Source organism: Crocodylus porosus, unplaced genomic scaffold (genome assembly GCF_001723895.1).
Source record: "Crocodylus porosus isolate Cpor-Errol unplaced genomic scaffold, CroPor_comp1, whole genome shotgun sequence".
NCBI lineage: Eukaryota > Metazoa > Chordata > Crocodylia > Crocodylidae > Crocodylus > Crocodylus porosus.
In genome coordinates this window covers 2,555,718-2,562,209 of record NW_017728951.1, presented here as the reverse complement: position 1 = coordinate 2,562,209, position 6,492 = coordinate 2,555,718, and positions in this window count along the sequence as shown.

Below are 6,492 nucleotides of genomic sequence, written 5' to 3'. Positions count from 1 at the left end.
GTTAAAGGCTACTATTAAATCCCCTCTGAGTCTTTTCTTCAGCAGACGAAGCCCAGTTCCCCCAGCCTCTCCTCAAAAGTCATGTTCTCCAGCCCCCAGACCATTTCATTGCCCTCTGCTAGACTCTCTCCAACTTGTCTAAATCCTTTCTATAATTGGCGGGGGGGGGGGAGAGGCAAAACTGGACACAGTACTCCAGATGTGGCTTCACCATTGCAGAATAGAGCAGAATAATTACTTCCTTCTATCTGCTGGCAGTGCTCCTACTCATGCAGCCCTGTATATTGTTAGCCTTCTTGGCAACAAGGGCACATGGCTGACTCATTTCCATCTTATTGTCCACTGTAACCTCCAGGTCCTTTTCTGTACAGCTGTTGTTTATCCAATCAGTGCCCAGGCTGTAGCAGCTTTGTCCTAAGTGCAGGAATTTGCATTTGTCCTTATTGAACCCCGTAAGATTTCTTTTGGCTCAATCCTCCACTTTTTCCAGGTCCCTCCGAACTTTAGCCCTACCTTCTAGCATATATGCTATAGCCCCCAGCTTGGTGTCATTCACAAACTTGCTGAGGGTGCACTCCATCCCATATTTCAGATTGTTAATGAAGATATTGAATAAAAGTGGCCCCAGGATTGATCCCTGGGGCACTGCTCTTGATACCAGTTGCCAGCTAGCCATTGATTACTACTTGTTGAACCCAAACCCCCCAGCCACTTCCTATCCATTTTACAGTCCATTCATCCAATCCATACTCCCTCAGCTTGCTTGCAAAAATGCTGTGAGAGATGGTATCAAACGCTTTGCTAAAGTCAAGGTATATTATGGCCACTGCTTTCCCTGAATCCACAAACTCAGTTATCTCATCGTAGAAGGCAATCAGGTTGGTCAGGTATGACTTGCCCTTGGTGAATCCATGCTGAATGTTCCTAATCACCTCTTTCTCCTCTCACTGCTTAAAAATGGATTATTTGAGAACCTGCTTCATGATTTTTCTGGGGCCTGAGGTGCAGCTGACCAGTCTGTAGTTCCCTAGATCTTCCTTCTTCCCTTTCTAAAAGATGGGCACTATAATTGCCCTTTTTCCATCATCCAGAACCTCCCCTTTTTCAAAGATAATGCTCAGCAGCTCTGGAATAACATCAGACAGCTCCCTAAGCACCCTCAGATGAATTGCACCCAGACCCATGGACTTGTACATGTCCAGCTTTTCTAAATAGTCTCTAACCTGTTCTTTCACCACTGCAGGCTGTTCATCTTCTCCCCAAACTGTGCTGCCCAGTACAGTAATCTGGGGGCTGACCTTGCCTGTGAAGACTAAAGTAAAAAAGGCATTGAGGACCTTCCGCCTTTTCCTCATCAGCTGTCACTGGTTTGCTTCCCCCATTCAGTAAGGGGCCCACAATTTCCCTGACCTTTGTCTTCTTGCCAACATACTTGTAGAAACCTTTCTTGTTACTCTTCATGTCCCTTCCTAGCTGCAACTGGAATTGCACCTTGGCCTTCTTGACTTCATCCCTGCATGCCCAACAATATTCTTATTCTCCTCCCAAGTTGTTTGTCCAAGCTTCCTCTTGTAAACTTCCTTTTTGTGTCTGAGCTCACTGAAGAGCTCTCTGCTAAGCCAAGCTGGTCGCTTGCTACATTTGCTATTCTTCTTGCACCTTGGGATTGTTTGTTTCTGTGCCCCAAGTAAGATTTCTTTAAAATACAACCAATTCTCCTGGACTCCTTTCTCCCTCAGCCCGACCTCCCAGGGGATCCTGAGGGAGTCAAAGGCTGCTTTTCTGAAGTCCAGAGTCCATACTCTGCTGCTCTCCTGCCTTCCTTTTGCTAGGATCCTGAACTCAATCATCTTGTGGTCACTGCTGCCCAACTTCCTGTCTACTACATTTCCTACCAATTCTTCCCTGGTTGTGAGCAGCATGTCAAGAAAAGCATGGCCCCTAGCTGGCCCACAAGGAAGTTGTCTCCAATGCTCTCCAAAAACTGCCTGGATTGCCTGTGCACTGCTGTATTGCCCTCCCAGCAGATGTCAGGGTGATTGAAGTTCCCCAGGAGAGCCTGTGATCTGGAAACTTCCACTGCTTGTCTGAAGACAGGCTCATCTACTTCATTTTCCTGGTCTGGTGGTCCATGGCAGACACCCACCATGACATCACCCTAGTTGCTCTCCCCTCTGACCTTAGCCCACCAACTTTCAACAGGCTTGTCTCCAGTTTCATACTGGGGCTCTAATCAATCATACAGCTCTTTTATATACAGCACAACTCCTCCTCCTCTTCTCCCCTGCCTGTCCTTCCTGAACAGTTTGTACCCATTCATGACAGAGCTCCAATCATGTGAGCAATCCCACCAAGTCTCTGTTATTCCAGTCACATCATAGTTCCTTGACCGTGTAAGGACTTCCAATTCTTCCTGTTGATTTCCCGGACTCCACGCAATTGTGTACAGATACATGAGGTGCCTAGCCAATTGCCCTACTTTGAGGCCTTCCCTGCTGTCCCTTCCTGCTTCTGCTTCCTCCACATCCCCAACTTCCCCACTTACCTCACGGCTTTAGTCTCCAACCCCTTGTGAACCTAGGTTAAAGCCCTCCTCACTAGGTTAGCAAGCCTGCCTGTACGGATGCTCTTCCCTCTCTTCATCAGGTGGATCCTGTCTCTTCCTAATAAGAAATACTCCAGTCAGTAGCAACTATCCAAACATGTTCATAGTATTACTGAATACAATAGGGGAAAAATGAGGTGTCTGAAATTTCAATAAACCTCAAATATTGGAAAGTTGGTATTTGTGCTGAAATGTGATACAATTTTAAAATAGTCTCTTGTGTCAGCATAACTGAGGATTTAGAAGTGGGAGCTCTAGCTTTGCTGATTTGTACAGAAGGTTCCCCTCGAGTTGTACCTACCCTTTGGTCTGAGGCTTGAAAGTAGCCAGCTATGATGCTAATCACCCCCTTATCACCACCTGTACCAGTAACTTAGCACTGCTTGAACAGACTGGCCATGCTTAGGCAAAAAATCACTTGTAGTATACATTTATGTTTCTAGAATTCTACTTCCTATTTTTAAGCTGTGACTAGATATGCAGGTAGCACAGTCCCTGGAATACAAAATATGATATACATTTGCTGCATCAGAACAAGTCTGCACCATGAAAAATGTTTTAATTTTCAAAGTAATTTAGCAAAATTAATTTTTAAAAATAAACAGTTTTGTTTTGGGTTTTTTTTGTGGAGACAGTCATTATTATGCCTCACATACCTCTTTTTCCTAGCATCTTTTTGTGGGAAAAAATGTAAATGTATTATGGTTTCTTCCACTGAAATTACATTTTTCAAGTAAAATTCAAGCATTAAAAAAATGAAATTATTTCTTTTTTTAAATGGACTTATTTAAGCAAATGATTTTTTTCCCTGTAAAATGTTGTTTTAGATGGAAAAAGAGATTTTAGCTGAAAACATTTTGAAGAAAAAAAATCTAAGTAGATGTAATATGCATTTTTGTCTGTTTTCAGTCATTTTAATGAAATGGTCACACAGAATTTTATATAACCTGACTGAATGGCATCTCTCTCAAGAGAGTGCAAATCACTTAGTGTTAATATTATTTACATAACTTAGTGTTGCCACTGAGTGGGTCAAAGAGATTTCATTCATTTCAACACACTACTAAAATTTAGAACAAGGAGTGAGTGGGCAATTTAGATAAAGATGTGGATGGGGAATGTTTTATTCCCCAACTTTCAATTTTTTTGTCCAGCTTTACTACAACAGCAAAGTGGTATGAGCTACTGCTTTTGGCATGTGATATTAATGTCTCTCTCTCCAGCAGTGGAAGCTGTGCATATGCAAATTAAAGCTCCTGTAGCAGTTCCTGAACTGATTTTTAACCAGCATCCTCACTTGCATTAAAATAGATTCTAATATCCAAATAGATTTGTTAACCTTTAGAACTCATAATAGTTACTGTAGAATACTAGCCCTTTTTTTTTTTTTGCACTACCAGCATTTGTGCAGCTTACTCACCAGAATACCTTATGTTTGAAGGATGTTCATCTGATATTTTACAAGAAGGAGCTCTTTATGAACAGGCATATTTGTAATGGAGGTCATCAGGACTATCCTGCGTTGTGCCTTCTTGAATAAATCAGTTAATAGACCTGAAGATAAAGAACTGTAGTTTAATCAGTTTCTGATCAAATGTAATAGGAGTAGTCATTCGGTTTAAGTATCAAAAGCTCAAGACCAATTAGGGTATTGTAAAAATATTTTAGTATTGCTGTCATTCATGACTTTTTTGCTGCATCGAATTAACATTTCTGGAGGCAGCTTTGAAAAAGAATGGCTGAGTAAGAAATAATAGTTCCATGGACTTCCTCCAAAATCTTTTAAGCGGAAAGACTGTAACTAAAATGTAAATCTTTATTTCAGCCCAAACCTGCCAAGATATATTGGTTTGAACATAAGTTTTGTAAACACAATAAGAATCATTTCAAAATGATAGAATAATAGCCATTCCTTAAAAGAAAAGTCTTATTTAAACATTTTCATTTTAGCAACTCAGAGAAATACTTGCACAAATCATAATTTGTGCAAGTATTAATGTATGTGACTATTCTCAACAGGAAGGAACTCATCACAAAGCCAAATTACATTATTTCATGGCTCATACTACACCGCAGCCACCCATACCACTTGTGGCTCGTGTGCCATGGAGTGGCCACCCCTCCATTAGAACATCACTCAACAGGAAGGTAATTGAATAGCTGGTGAATATAAGCAGGAAGCTTAAAAGATGCATAAACATATTAGCATGGAGAGGCAATGTATGTATAATGAGCAATGTAATAAGAAACGTTACTCTTCTATGCTACAATTGTGCTGCAGCACAGCCATGTAGTCATCAGCAGGAATCTGGGTTTTCTGTTTCCCACACAAAAATATGGATTTTCCCCTTTAAAGGAGAAAAGCCAAGATTACCCTCTTTGAAGCAGGAAATGGCAGGTTTCTGCTTGCAGGCTGGCAGAGTTCCAACCTGCAAGGAGCTGCTTGGGGTTGAGGGGAGCATGGGGAAGGTGATCAGAGGCAGGGGGTGCCATGTACACACACACACAGCTGGCAATACTGGCAGGTAAGTTTATGGGAAGGGTATGTGTGTGTTTGTGTGTGTGGGGGGGGGAGGGGTTGGGGACTGTCCAGGCATGGTCTGGGTACACCCACTGGCAATGCATTGAGGGGACATGTGCCCCCCAGATTTCTGCACTGACAGTGGGATGCAGGGCACAGGGTTGCTGACTTGCTGGACCGTCACTGGGCAGGAGCCACCTCCATGGTCCAGCAGGCAAAACCTGGCATGGGAGGGCAGAGTGGGGAGATTCAGTACTGTCACCACTGCCACTGCCAGGAGCCCCACACCAACCATACCTCTGTGGCCACCAAATTGAGGCACCCCCTATCCACAACAGCAGCAAGGCAGTAGAGGCATGGAGTTAGTTGTTCCCCTTCCTTGTGCCTAATGCTGCCGCTGCAACGTAGGGGCGGCATAACTCTGTTCCCTCATTATCACAGCTGGGAGCCCCACACTGCCATGGCCACCAAGGTGAGGCAGTGGTGGTGACATCGAGTTGTGTACCCCCACTGTGGTGGCAACATAGGTGACAAGTAACTGCATACATGGGGGAAGCACAGCTCTGTATTGTCACTGACATCACCACTACTTCTGCTGAGCAGACAGGGTGTGTCGTCTTGGCACCCATGATGGCATGGATGGTGCAGGGGTCCTGGTATTGCAGCAGCAGCACTGAGTCTTCTCACCACAGCCTTTGTGCTGTGGAGGTGGCTCCTACCTAGTGCTGGTCTGGATAGGCTGCAGCTTTGTGCTCTGCACCCCGCTGTTGGTGCACAAATCTGGAGGGCGACATGTCCCTCCCCCAACATGTCACCAATAAGCAGCATCATGGAGTTGTGCCCCCCAGTGTCAGTATTTATACGCTGCCTATGGGTATGCCAGAGCTTGGTGCATAGCCCCGATGGTGTGAATCCAGCCCAGGTCATCAGGGGTCAAGCTCTGGCAAGTTCAGACCAGCCCCCAGCCCTGCACCATTGATGGGGGTGACAGGACCCTGATAGCATAGGGGTGTTCTGGGCATGCTACAGTTTGGCACATGGCCCAATGATGCAGGGCCGGTCTGGGCCACCAGGGACCAAGCTCTGGTGAGTCTGGACTATCCCTGCACTACTATGGCAGGGACCAAACTCTGGAAAGCCCCTCCCCCCCAGCCCCATATACATCCCCACCTCCGCTCCACACACACGGGGGTTGGGGCCTGGGGGCAGGGACAGAAGGGCAGGGGGGTGGGTATTGGGCTTCAGGTTGGGAATGAAAAGCACTGGCGGGGTGGGACGGGGGCTGTGCGCTAGATGCAGGTCATGTTACCAGGGCTGGGGGGTAGACTGTGGGGTGGGGGGGGCAGCAAGGTAGGTGGGGTGACAC